The 13,175-nt window shown below is 44.3% G+C and overlaps 1 protein-coding gene across 14 annotated transcripts in view; it reads left to right on the top strand.

The window, feature by feature from the left end:
* Positions 1–1,124: 1,124 nt before the first annotated feature.
* The window catches only part of PER2 (period circadian regulator 2), a 52,444-nt gene continuing 40,393 nt past the window's right edge, over positions 1,125–13,175 (top strand). For 9 of the 14 annotated variants that reach the window (XM_072866683.1, XM_072866674.1, XM_072866677.1 and 6 more), the window contains exons 1-3: positions 1,519–1,597; positions 10,091–10,147; positions 11,196–11,249. The gene's annotated coding sequence lies outside the window, so the exon portion shown is untranslated. Of the gene's footprint in view, positions 1,256–1,518; positions 1,598–10,090; positions 10,148–11,195; positions 11,250–13,175 lie in introns of those variants that run through there. The other 5 variants (XM_072866684.1, XM_072866675.1, XM_072866679.1 and 2 more) reach the window with 2 other exon arrangements.

Here is a 13,175-nt window from a genome sequence, read left to right as displayed (position 1 = left end):
GCCTTGGAAGATGTGGAGACTATAACCACAGTGCCACTAGTGCCTAATCAACATGCTGAACTATTTAACAGTGGGTAATCTCACTGCTAAACTGTAGCAACTCAAATCTCAGGTTCTCTCTCACCGCAATTTAGGATGGCGCAGGGGCCTGCGCAAAAACCTGTGTGACCAATATCACAAGAAATGGTTTTTTGTTTTTTTACTGTAAGATGGGAAATGTCAATACTAGCTGAATGTTTTGCCTGAATAGAAGGCAAAAAAACCTAATTTTTTAAAATAACTATGAAAAATTTTCTTTTACATTTGGAATGGAAAGTAATCATATGGTAATTAGCGTATCAGGAACTAGTTCTCCACAAGAGAACAGTACATACCTTTAATGCCTCGGAAACTCTTAGTTTAACCATTTTGGTAGTTACTCAAACTGATGCTAACTGGATGGTGCCGGAGAAAGGCAAAGCTCTACGCTCGCCTGTCCTGCACTTTGGTTTGTGACCCGGCAACTCCTGAACACGACACGGGGTCAGTTTCGAAACTTCAGGGCGTGCACCCAGCACGGGTGGCAACACCAGGAAACGGGATACGGGCGCTTCTCCCTTATGTAAGCCAACCGGGCCCCCGGGAGGCCATTGGCTGGCCCCGGCAGGGTAATTTCCGAAGGCTCCAGCTGCTGCCGCCACACGGCGAACAGCGCGTCAATCTCCTCTCACCGGGAGTGCGGGGCTCTCCCGGCTGGGCCGGTTTCCCTCTCCCCTCAGCTCGGGGTCCTGCCAGGCCGTTAGGGGCGGCGGCGCTCAGGAGCCTCTTCCAGAGCGGCCTTTTCCCGCCGGCAGGGCGGGAGCGCTTCCCGGCCCCCTGGGATGGCGCTCGGCGGCCGGCCCGCGCGCCCCTGGCCCACCCTTCCGCCGCCGAGGGGGCGGCCGGGCGCTGCGTGGGGTCTGCGCGCGGCGCTCCCGCGCAACGCGCCCCGCCCTTTCGCTTCTCCCCTCAGCGCGGCTGAGCGCGCGCCGCGGCCCGCCTCAGGTAGCGAGCGCGCGGCCCGGCCGCCAACGGTCTCCCGCGAGCCGACCCAGCGGGCGGGCGCGCGCTGACGTCACGGGCGGCTCCGAGGGGGCGGGGCGGAGCCGCTTCCCTCAGGCGTGATGTAACCTCTGCCCTCCTCGGCCCTTCGGTCCGGCGGCGGAGGGGTAGCGCGGGCGGAGGGGAGCGGAGCGGCCGGCAGCGGCGGGTGGCAGCACGGCGCCCGGCGCGGGCGGTGAGTGCTCCGGCGGCGGCGCGGGGACGCGTCTGCGGCGGGGGAGGGGAGGAAGGGGGAGGGGAAGGGAGGGGCGGGGCGGCCTGGCGGGGCAGACTCGGAGGCGATCGTGGCTGCCGGTGGAAACATGGTGCCACACGTGAGGCTTATGTAAAATGAGCGGCGTCCGGCGCCGCCAATGGGGGAGGCGCGGGCCCCGCCCCCGCCCCCGTCCCCCGCTGGCGTCACGCGCCCGAGGCCAATGGCCGTGCGGGCGGGGCGGGCTCTCCGGGCTCAGTCACGTTTCTGCCTGTATGAAGTCGGTGCCGGGCTGCGCCGGGCTGGGTGGACGGGGTGTGTGCGGTGAGTCGGGCTCCGTCGGGTGGTCTTCCCGCGACCGGACGGGGCTGGGGGGCCCGCGGGCGCTCTGGCGGTGGCGGGAGGGGGTGGCGAGCGGCAACCGTGGGGGCAGAGGGGCTCTTCCCCCCTCCTCCGCCGCCCGCTGGGCCGAGGTTACATAACCCCCGCGCGCCGGGACTCTCCCGTTGCCGGGGAGATGGGACGGGGTTGCCGGTGGGGCGGGCGCCGCCGCGGGGGTCCGGCCCGCTGCTCCCCCCGGGCCCTCTGGGGAGGGAGCGGGTGGGGCTCCCTTCAAACCGGGGAGGGGGCGGCTGTGACACGTCCCCCCATCTCAAACCGTAGCGGGGGAGGGGAGCGCCGGCTTTGAGCCCCTCCTCGGACCGGGCCGCGGGGTGGGGGGCTCTGGGGGTGAGTGTGGCACGCCCCCCGCCCATCTCGGACCGGGAGGGGGCGTCGGGGGTGGGAGGCACAGACACACCTCTCCCCCCCCCCCCGCCCCCCCAACTCGGAGCGGGAGCTGGGGGCTCCGAGGGGCGGCTGTGCCACGCCTCCCCGCCCGTGTGGGGCCGGGCCGGGGCGCCGAGGAACGGCGGTGGCCCCCATCTCAGCGCGGGAGGGGGGCGGCAGTGCCCCCCGCCCGCGTCCGCTCGGGGTTGGTTCGCCGCGGGGCGGCGGCCAGGCTGGTGGGGAGGAGGAGCGCGGCGGGGCGGCTGTGACTTCCCCGCCCCGCGGCCGATGGGGGGCCCGGTGGCGGCGGGGCCGGTCCCTCGGCGCTGCCGCGGGGCTCCGCTCTGGCGTCCCTGGCGGTTGCGGGGCGCGGGCTGCGGCCGCATCTGTGCGAAAGGTCAGCGCCGGAGTTTGGAGGGAGCGAAAATAGACGCGGGTAGCACCTGTGGGGAACACACGTGTCTCGGTCTGGTGTGCATGGCCCGCGGCCCTGCACTCTACCATCTTCCTCTTGAGGGGACAGTGCTGTACGCAGCTGGCTGGGTGGCTTTTTTCACATGAGGAATTGTGTGGCAGTAAGTAACAAAATCTCAGCGCACTACTGAAATGCGTGCGCTACAGGTCAAGTAGAAAACAGGTGCTGTGGATTTCTCTTTTGTATTGCGTGTAGTTGCAAGGACACTTTGTTCCTTGAGACTGTGTGGTTGTGCTGCTGTTGACATTAGTTACATGTTATTATACGCGTGATTACAAAACAGTTTATGTAAGTACAGTTTCATGCAAACAGATGAGCAGTATGGTAACAGTCAAGCTGACACTTTACAGCTGACTTCTTGTAATAGGTTAGGATAGAGTATAGCATTGCTCTGTACCACAGAAGATTAAAAAGCCCCCAGAGAGGTCAGTATGAGGCCTCTGGTACTTGGAAACTGAAGCACTTTGAAATTGTATTCCACAGAAACAGTAACTTGGCTGAGACAGTGCATATGAAGGATTTTGAAGAAACATGTTCGTTTATGTTTTTAGGCTGCAAGATGTCTTTTTCTTTTCCAAATATAAGACTCTGAGGTTTACTGTCTTGTACATCTGAGATTGAAAGCTACCACTTATGTATTTACAAGTAAAGGGGAAAAGGTGGAAATTCTGTAATGATTCTAGCAGTAAGATTGTCCGGTGAAGTCAAAAGTAGAGTAAAAAACTGATTTAGTATGGTGAGAAATTGTTTCAAGTTGCCAGTATCATTTTAACCACAGAGTTTGTTTACAGATGACAGTTAATGTTTGTTACATTTGTCAAAACTGCAGCTATATTTTGGAGCTGGCTTTTGCTTATTGTCAAGGTAAAGTCTGAGTTAATCACAATGATGGCAGTGAGGAATAGTTATTTGCATGCAAATGGTTAGTTTTGATAATGTAGGGCTGTTGATAAAACTTAAGGATGTCAAGCTGACAGCTAAGGCCTTGATGGTGTGGCCCTATTCCACAAACAGATCCTATTCTATATTAGATGGTGTTGTGGTTTAACCCCGGCCGGCAACTAAGCACCACACAGCTGCCTGCTCACTCCCCCCCGGGGGGATGGGGGAGAGAATCAGAAGAGTAAGACTGAGAAAACTCGGGGGTTGAGATAAAGACAGTTTAATAGGTAAAGCAAAAGCCGCACACACAAGCAAAGCAAAACAAGGAATTCATTCACTCCTTCCCAGTGGCAGGCAGGTGTTCAGCCATCTCCAGGAAAGCAGGGCTTCATCATGCGTAACAGTTACTTGGGAAGACAAATGCCATCGCTCCGAACATTCCCCCCCTTCCTATAAATCCCAGCTTTATATGCTGAGCATGATGTCATGTGGTATGGAATATCCCTTTGGTCAGTTGGGGTCAGCTGTCCCGGCTGTGTCCCCTCCCAGCTTCTTGTGTACCCCCAGCCTCCTTGCTGGTGGGGTGGTCTGAGAAGCAGAAAAGGCCTTGACTCTGTGTAAGCACTGCTCAGCAGTGACTAAAACATCCCTGTATTATCAATGCTGTTTCCAGCACAAATCCAAAACATAGCGCCATACTAGCTGCTATAAAGAAAATTAACTCTAGTCCATCCAAAACCAGCACAGATGGTTTGAGGGCATTGAATTGATGAAACTCAAACTTTTCGTATCTTCTAGGGTGCCTCAGTGTCTGTATGTGTCCTTGATCTTTTCAGCCTTGGGCACAGTGCTCTTTAGGCACTTTACACAGTGGCTTTTGAATACAAAATTTGAGAGTAAGGCCTAGAATTTGATTCATGTCAGGGAGAGTGACCGTGTTGTTGCGCTGTAACATCAAGTTCCTTCTTGCTTATGCTTGTGTGTGTTTGCATGCTCTTGTGATCTTTCATTTTGCTGTTTCTTACTGAAACTTGCATTATTTCTGCAAAGTGAGGAAGTTTCACTGGAGAACTGGACTGTGTCCTTGCTTCAGCCAAGGCTTGCTGTTAGCCTTGTGATTAGGGCACTGTCCTGAGTTGTGGAGTCCTTGTTCTGGACTGTGAAGGTTGCTTACCTCACTAGTAAGAAGACATAATGGAAAATAGAGGGCCTTTGGCCTAGAGTAGAAGAAAAAAGTAACATCCTTCAGTTTTGGTGGGGTTTTGGCCGTTTCAGGTGTTTCAAAGTAGAAGGGAGAATGCTTTAGTTGGGTAGTTGGCATAAGTGTCCAACACTGTAAAGTGAAAGAGCGTGGCTTGTCCTGCACTATGAAGAAGTAAAGTGTGGTTCAACTTGACCTAGTACAGAAGGTAAAGGCATGAAAAGCAGGATTTTGGCTTTTGTGTGCTTTTTTCAAATTCAGCAGGTTTTCTGGTTTCACTTAGGATCCAAAGACTACATGGTTTCGCTGGGCATTTTGTTTATTTGTCAGTTGGTAGGGCTTGTTGTAGGCTTCCTATATTTGTTTTAACACATGTATGCTATTTGTGAAAACCTAAGTAATCTTCATCTTTTGTATTTCCACAGAGAAACATTAGAGACAGCATATTGTGGCAGTTCTTAGTGTAATACCTTTTCTACTCCCCCCCTCCCCCCCAGATTAAAATATGTAACAACTCAGCTTATCAAATAAACTCACTTGAGCCTGTACCTGGACAATACAATACATTTTTAGAGTAATAAATTTTCTCTGTGAAGAATCACATTTTTTGAGTAAACTGAGATTTTGATGGAGTTTAGCCATAGTATGAGAATAGAGTGAAATGGGGAAACTGATTGGAAGTAGAGTTCTGGATTTTTCTTCTACCTCAGACTTCATTATGACCAGGAAGTGTTTGGTTTAGATAACAGGCTCATAAACCAATTTTCTTTTTCCTGGGTTCTTGCCACACCCTTATTTCTCTAACATCTTTACAATATTAAAACGTGCTTTACTGCAGAAAAGCTTTTTTTAACCCCTTAAAGTATAAGCATGTGAGCAAGTTACTGTGAGATGAGGTATATTTGTTGTGGTTTAAAAGCAAGTAGATTACCACTAGGCAGTAGAACAAGTAAATTACCACTAGTCTATATCAACTGTAGTGTTTTATATAGGGTTGCTATGGTTGGCCTATGTCAAAAGGGAACATCATGTTCTTAGCAAGGTGTTGTGTAATACTTGGCATGAATGTTCTGTAGACACTGTATTGTACTCATAACGTTACTACATTATAATTACTAGATAATCAGGTGTTTCTGAAAAGGAATTTTTGTGTCCAGTTTTGGTTGCACGGCCTAGAATTCCTCTATGAGGAATGGTGGATTACAGAGGTTTTTAACTGGGTTGTCTTGCTATATTCGTACTTTCCACATCCAGTTATATATCCCTATTCTGCAAGTTTGAAACTGCTTGAATATTTATTATGTTAACCTAGCTTGTCAAGCACTGAACAGCAAATGGGTCAATTAATATCTGTATTATTATTTGTGATATAATTTTATGACTCTGAAGGGTTTTGACTTGCATTTTTGGATATGGATGAGGTTGGATACAGAAAATGGTGGTCTTGAAAGTAATGCTGCTGATGTTTTGTGTACTGTGTAAAGGTGCCTGTCACCTCTCCTCCTTTAACCGCTGCCTTAAACTTAATCACTGCTATGGTGGGGGCCAGGCTGTTAATGCAGCATGTGTTGTTGGTAGTAAGGCAAACCTAGTTGTTGGTAAGTAAAGAACAATTCCACCTTCTGACATGTAGAGCATTTCTTTGGGGTTGTTTCTTCTTAGCTACAGGTGAGATACTTCCTTCTGTGAAGTATGTGTAAAGGACATGGGAAAAGAGAAGCCAGCAGTCAAAAACACACTTCATGGGCTAATGGTTTTGCTATCTGTTGCTGGGATTTCTTGTGGCCCCAGGCCACTTTTGTGAAATACAGTATGGCAGAGAAGACCAAAATGAAGCAGGATCAGATGGTTTGGGTATGTTTGCAAAGGCTGTGGAGAGGCACTGAAGCTGCTCTTTAGAGCACGTTCTGTTCACGCTGACAGCGAACCAGCAACCTTATGTAGTAGGAAAGCACCTGAACTCTTGGGAATCCACATGCCTGGGCATATGCACAGTGATCTGGTACTCCAGTAAGTGGCTTAGTAGATCACCAGGCATGCTTGTGTACTCTGCTTGCCAGCAATGATAGAACATGGGCAGATCAGGCTTCTGTGCTTCTGTTTTGTATTTCTAAGGTTATCCTTTAAGTGTAGATAGGGTCTTTATGTCTGAATGCCTGCACTGGACTTCTACCAATCCAGTACAGAGTCCTCTTACTTGGGCCTCTCTCCTGCTTGAAGAGTTCCTGAGGGACAGCAGCAGTGAACTAAGTTTCATGCAAGTTGCATGGGCAGTGGTTCTGAAGAGCATGTTTTCCCTGCTTATCCACATATGAAAGTGAGGTTATGAGAAACTTTTGTGTGTGTGAAAGCTATTTTAAGGTCAAGAAAATTTTTGTACAGATGTCTTCAGCTGCTGCTGAACTGCTGCTGAAGTTGTGTGTGGTAGTCCTAGAGGAGCCTTCTGATTTCTCTGACTTTTTTTGGTAGTCTAATTTCAGCAACTTTGCTTGTAGGATATAATAAGAAGTGAGGCTAAATTTACCTTCCTTGAGATATATAATCATGGAGTATGATTTCCCTTTTTCCTTCATTTTCTCCCAGTAGAAGGCAAAACTTTATTGGGACTGCTGAAGGGGTAGAGACTCAACATGCTGTTTACATGACAAGTGGACTGAAATACACAGAGAGCACTTTCTTGGGGCAAGAGTATGACGTTATTCTGCAGATGGTGTGAGCAGGCTACAGAAGTTTGGTGCAAGCGGTACCGATGTTCATCCTGGAAAGATGTGATAGTGGGAAAGAGAGCTTGTTTGTATGTCAAAATGTCTGGGAAAGACTTTGAGGTTTTGCTTCCGGCTGTTTTCGAGTGTACTGTGGTAATTCTTAATGCTTGATTTTTCTTATAGATAGAATAGTCAGAGATTTCCTTGTATAGATGGCTTTTAAAAGTAGAACTGACTTTTTAAAAGTAGAGCCAAAGCTATACTGCCTTTCAAATGTCTTGTCCTAAAACAGAGGCACTTCGCTGTTAAATAACACCTGTAATTTTTCATAATTGAAGCTTAGGGAGACAAGATGAAGTGGTGAGGATGTCTAGTACTTCTCTTTTTTGTTGGTTTTGCTTCCTATCCTCCTTATTCCTTGCAGCTTTTGTATCTTAGTATGTTTTTTTCTGCTTGACTTTATTACATATACTTTTATGTTTCTGCTACTGAGTTTCTTTAATTGTACAAAGCTATTCAGCATATAAAGCACTTCTTTGATTTCAATTACATCTCTACCATGGATTCCTCTGTGACTCGAACTCTTATTTCTCGGTACTAATATAGCCAACTCATAGGACAAGTACATTGTGTTTGTTAGGTTGCCACACTTTGTGGAGTGTTTTACTGATGCGGTAGGGGCCATATTAGTAATAGAGAATTTATTTGGCATAGAGTCTTCCAGAATGAGACTTTCATTCTGACTAAAATTTTTAACTGGGTATGAACTGCAGCAATGTCTAAAGGGCAGCATTAGCCTGGAACTTCTGTAAATACAATGCCCCACAGTGAAATTCTGCTCTTTTTTTTTTTAAGGGAGGGGAGCAGTAGGTGTTCAACTATACTGCTTAATGGAGATGTCAACAAATACTGAAGTTGAAATATGGTGTTGTAGATACTTTAGATGTAGTTTCACCTATAATAAAGGTGAAATTTATGACTGCATGGTGGGACAGGGTAATTTTTCCCTCCTTTCTGTGACAACACTTCCTCAAATGTATATTTTTTGTTATTTTGTTCAAAAAGGACAAGAGCTGACATATGCAAATATTAAAGAGTTCTGACTACTGATCTCCTGCTTAATAATTTCTCCAGTTCCACTCAGGAAGAGAATAGTGTTTTCTGTTTACAAAGAAAATCAAATGTCTTTTTAAATTCACACTTAATGCAAAGAATTTTAGTTCACCTTTAAGAAGGTACCTATTGTAAGACTGGAAGGAAGGATGTGTAGAAATTAGCATGGGGCAGGTAAAGGAGACTCTGTTTAGCTTCTTCACAAGATGTCTTGGCACAGGCTGCAACAGTCTTGTCTGTCAGGGGTGTATGTCTGTGCTCACTTTTTTTTTCTTCATGGAAAATGCCTAACCTGTTGGCAATTAAATTTAGCTCTGGGCCATGGCTTATTATTCAAGGTGAAGGAATAAACTTGAGAGAGACATTTTCTGTTGGCTTTTGGGGATGATCAGTCCAGACCCACTGTGGAGACTTGAGCACAGGTGGTGGGCTTAACAGAATAAGGAATAATTACTTGAAAGGGTAAAATAAGCTTTGCTTTTGGTCTGGCAGAAAAGAGAACAATTTCTGCTAGATGATGGAGGAGTGGCTCTGACTGCTTTTTGGTGGGGGAGAAGGGGAGATTACTTTGGTACTTGTCTTCTTATAGTTACAGCAAAGTGAATGATGAACTGGGAGGTGGCCCAGGTTGGTCAGCATAGGCGAGATTGACCCTCCATGAGGTGAACTTAATAAGTTCAACAATGTGCTAGTAGTGTGCTCTTCATAGTAAAACTGAGTTGATTTTGTCCTGTTACCTCAGGCTAACTTTGTGCTGTTAGTTACTCCATGGGGAGAATAGGCAGCTTTAAAAACAACAAAACCAATCTAAAACTGGAAGAAAATTAAATAATAGTGGTGTTGTGGGTGCTTCAGGAATAGAAGTGACTGGTGACATAAGCTTAGGTCCATTTAGGAACCATCACTTGGAGGACTGAGGGATTTATTTTTTTCCTGTTTGGCCCTCTGGGACATACATAAGAAAGCTTCTTTCTGTGATTTTTTTTTTTTTTAAACACATAAGTAAAAAAAGCATCAGTTTTAGTAAGCTGGGAACAGCTTTTGCTTTAAGAATGCATACTTGTGTTTCGGAATATGAAACTAGTCTTGGTCATGATGTCAATACTTACACTTAGTCGAATTGGCTCTCTGAAGAGTTTTTCATCTGCTAAGGCTAATTTGGAATTTGTATTTTGTTGGTGAAATGTTTTAAGATTGTAATCTGTGGAAGAAGAAACATTACTTGAATTCTAATATGTGATCCCAAATTTTGTACTAGATAATACTCATTCTTTAGTTTGGATGCTCTCAGATGAGTGAATGGTTGATTTCGAAGTACACTGTGTTGATATCTGTATTATCTAAACAATGTTCTAACAATAAATGAAGATCACGGAGGTGGAATTTTGGGGGGTTTCTTATCATTATAAAAGGAACATAATTCAGTGAATAGTTATTCTGTGCGTTGCTCAAGGAACCAATTTAGAAGTTAGGTTACAATAATAGTAAGTATTTTTATCAGTAGAATTGCTTGCGTTTCCTCTAATTTTGTATTTGTAGTCTTTATAGCTGTTCTTCATCTGTGGAATACATATTTTACATGGTTGGACTTGTATTGCATTATTAAATGGACTTAATTTATGTTTCAAAAATCTTTTTATCTTGCTTATAATTTTTTTTTTTTTTTTAAATAGGACTATATTGATGACACTTTCAGATTTGGAAAGATTGTGATTAGTACATTCATTAAGGTGAGTGTCTTATGCTGTCCCCAAGAAAGTGATTTATAATATCAGTTCTTTCTCAATGAGTCTGAACTGGTTTTTTTGTTGTTGCTGCTTTGGATACTTTGAGCTGTAATGTCAGAATGCTGAAAAATGAAAAGATAGTCAGGGCATTAAATTTTTAAAGACCTGTTGTATGAATCATGAAGCATATGGAAATGGTGTGGCTTCTCTAAATCTTTAGGAAACTGAAATTTAGTGTAGCATCCAGTATCAAGTGCTACATCTGCATTGTTTGCTGTGCAGAAGTTTATTAATAACTTCCGGTCTTTTGATTGCTCTTGCAGGTGTTTTAAGAAATTTTAATGTTGAGGAAAAGTCTCAGGTCCAGAAGAAAAAGTAGCTAGTGTTACTGAGATAATCAGGATGATAGCTCAGGAGGAGAAAGGAAAATGTTATGCTTCTAATCTTTGATTTAGAAAGCAGGTCATAGCTTCCAACAGTATTTTTTGGTCAGTTGTGCTTTACTTTCTAACAGGCTTTCTAACTATTCTAATCTCTGTTTGAGAAGTTGAACACCTGGCATCAGAGATACTGACTTATGCATGTTTATGTTTGATGTGTGAGAAGCTGATGACAAAAAAGGCTTATTACAAATCAGGTGGGATGTTTGATGGATTAAGAAAGCATAATAGATGGTCAGAATTATGGAAACATTTTGAGAGTGAAGAAAGTTGATGGTTATTTGAGCTAAAAAAGGAAAGAGGTGAGAGTTTAAAGGAGGATGGTGGAGGCATGTCATCTGTGATGCAAAGAAAATTTATCCAAGTGGTTTTGTTATATGTGATCTGATGGTGGGACAGTATTGGCCCAAGACAGGAAAGGGAAAAATAGCAGTTCTGGATAGTACTGTAATATTCCAATACAGATGAAATTGTAACTGAGGTTTTGAGGATTAATACTATAGTGTCTGATTAGTCTAAATGATTGAAAAAAAATATTGTTTTTCTATGGCTACAAAATGTGATCTGAATAGGTTCTTAAAGCTGACAATGTTCTCTTTTCAATGCTGCAGGTGTGACTTCAGTTCTCTACAGAAAGTGAACTTGGTTGGGATCCTGTAATACAGGTGTGTTCCCTAAAGCAGGTTGTTCATTCTTTTCTAATACTTGAAGTCTTCTATGCTTAGAATAGATATATCTCCATATCAAAGGAAATGTTGTCACAAGTTGTATATTCTTTCTATACTGATCAAATTAGACTTCTTTCTGTGGAAAAGACCTTCTTGTGATGCCATACACGGATGAACTCTTTTAGTTCTTTGAGATTTGGGCATACTCAGTCACCTGTACACTTCCTCTGATAAATAATAGAAGACCAGAAGATTAGATTTGACTGCCTCTAATTCTACTCAAACTGATAAAACGCCTGGTTTGAATTGTATTTAGTTTCAGATAAAAATCCTTTTGGCTTAGATTTGTCTTAGCTTTCAGTTAAATTGTGTAAAGGCTTATCATGAGAATTTTAAGTAGTTTACAAGGACTGTTTTTTCTTAATATCTTCCTAAATGCATTAAGTAGATGAAGCCAATATTATACTCAATTAAAATGGTGCGTGCTGCTACTGTGAATATCCTCTTCAAACCTAGACTTTGTTAAACCTTTTTTATTTTTTTATCTATGAAAATATCATGATGGAGGTCATCAAACTAGAGAAGTGCTATGTCACTTCATAAATAGTCAGGCAAGATCTTATGGCTAATTTCTTGTAGGTCTTGATTAGTGAAGGTAGAAACTTAACTCCATTACGGAAATATAGATTACGGGGAGATGAGTTAATGTTCTTTAAACCAGGATTTCACTAGTGCTGAAAGACTACATTTTCAGTGTCCAAGCTAAAAATTGCCTTATCTGGAGCTACTTGCAGATTTCATGATTTCTAACACTTCTCATGGTCAGAGATACAGAGTTTATAATTTAAATCCTGTTTTATCAATTTATGATAAAGACAGAGGCAAAACATTTAAAGAAGCAACATACACAGATTTGTATCATAATATGAGACTCGTGGAACTCTTATTGGCTTTGCGACATTATGCAGTATGGAATGTTGTGAATAAATTCCTCCTTAAGTCTGGCCAACACAAATGTACTTTTAACAGTTGGTAGATGTGCAGCATTTTAAATTAAGACATGTTAACCTGGGCTGTCTTCCAAAATGGTTAGCTTGGGATCTGAACACTGTTCCAGATTTTTGTTCCAAACATTCCTTCTGCATATTCAAATGAAACACTTAAAGTGATGTAATTGTTTGCCACACAAATGTTGATCTTCTGAACTTCTGAATTTTAGTCTACTGTTTTTGTGTTACATGGCAGTGGCACATACCAATAGTTTCCTAGATTTAATAGAAGAGTTTTCAGATTTTCTTTTTCCTGCTGAAATTCCCAGTGTCTTTCTTGGGAAACTGTTTTTCTTAGGAAGAATAATAGTGTGGATGGGCTTTGTTAGTACAGGCTTCTGAATGTAAGGAAACACTTTTTTTTTTTTTTTTTAAACCTGTAAGGGTGAGTGAGTACTGGAACAGATTGCCCAGAGAGGCTGTGGAGTCTCTATCCTTGGAGTTATTCAGAAGTCATCTGGAGGTGGTCCTGGGCAGCCTGCTCTAGGTGACTCATCCAAACCCCTGTTCAGGCAAAGATGACCTCCAGAGGTCCCTTTTCACCTCAACCATTGTATGATTCTGTGAATTGCAATTTTGTAACTGCCTAGTAAACTCTTTAATACTCATACTAAGCCTACAGCAATGTAGATGAGTTTAGACCAGGTGTTAAAATGGTATTCTAACCAAATTTCTTAAGCACTTGGAGCTCCTGTTGACTACATCAGGCATTTTGCCTTATTATGTACTAGAGAGGTGGGCCCTTCGTTCTTAGTGGCTGTGTCAGCCCATGCAGACTATGTACGTACTATGTGTGTATATAGTATGATATCATACTGATAGTGAATTGGAAGGGTTATTTTATCTAGTGTAGAAGATTCTGTTACTCTGTTAT

Source organism: Ciconia boyciana, chromosome 7 (genome assembly GCF_034638445.1).
Source record: "Ciconia boyciana chromosome 7, ASM3463844v1, whole genome shotgun sequence".
Taxonomy (NCBI): domain Eukaryota; kingdom Metazoa; phylum Chordata; class Aves; order Ciconiiformes; family Ciconiidae; genus Ciconia; species Ciconia boyciana.
The sequence above is the reverse complement of the archived record's forward strand: the minus strand, read 5'-3'. Positions and strand labels throughout refer to the sequence as shown.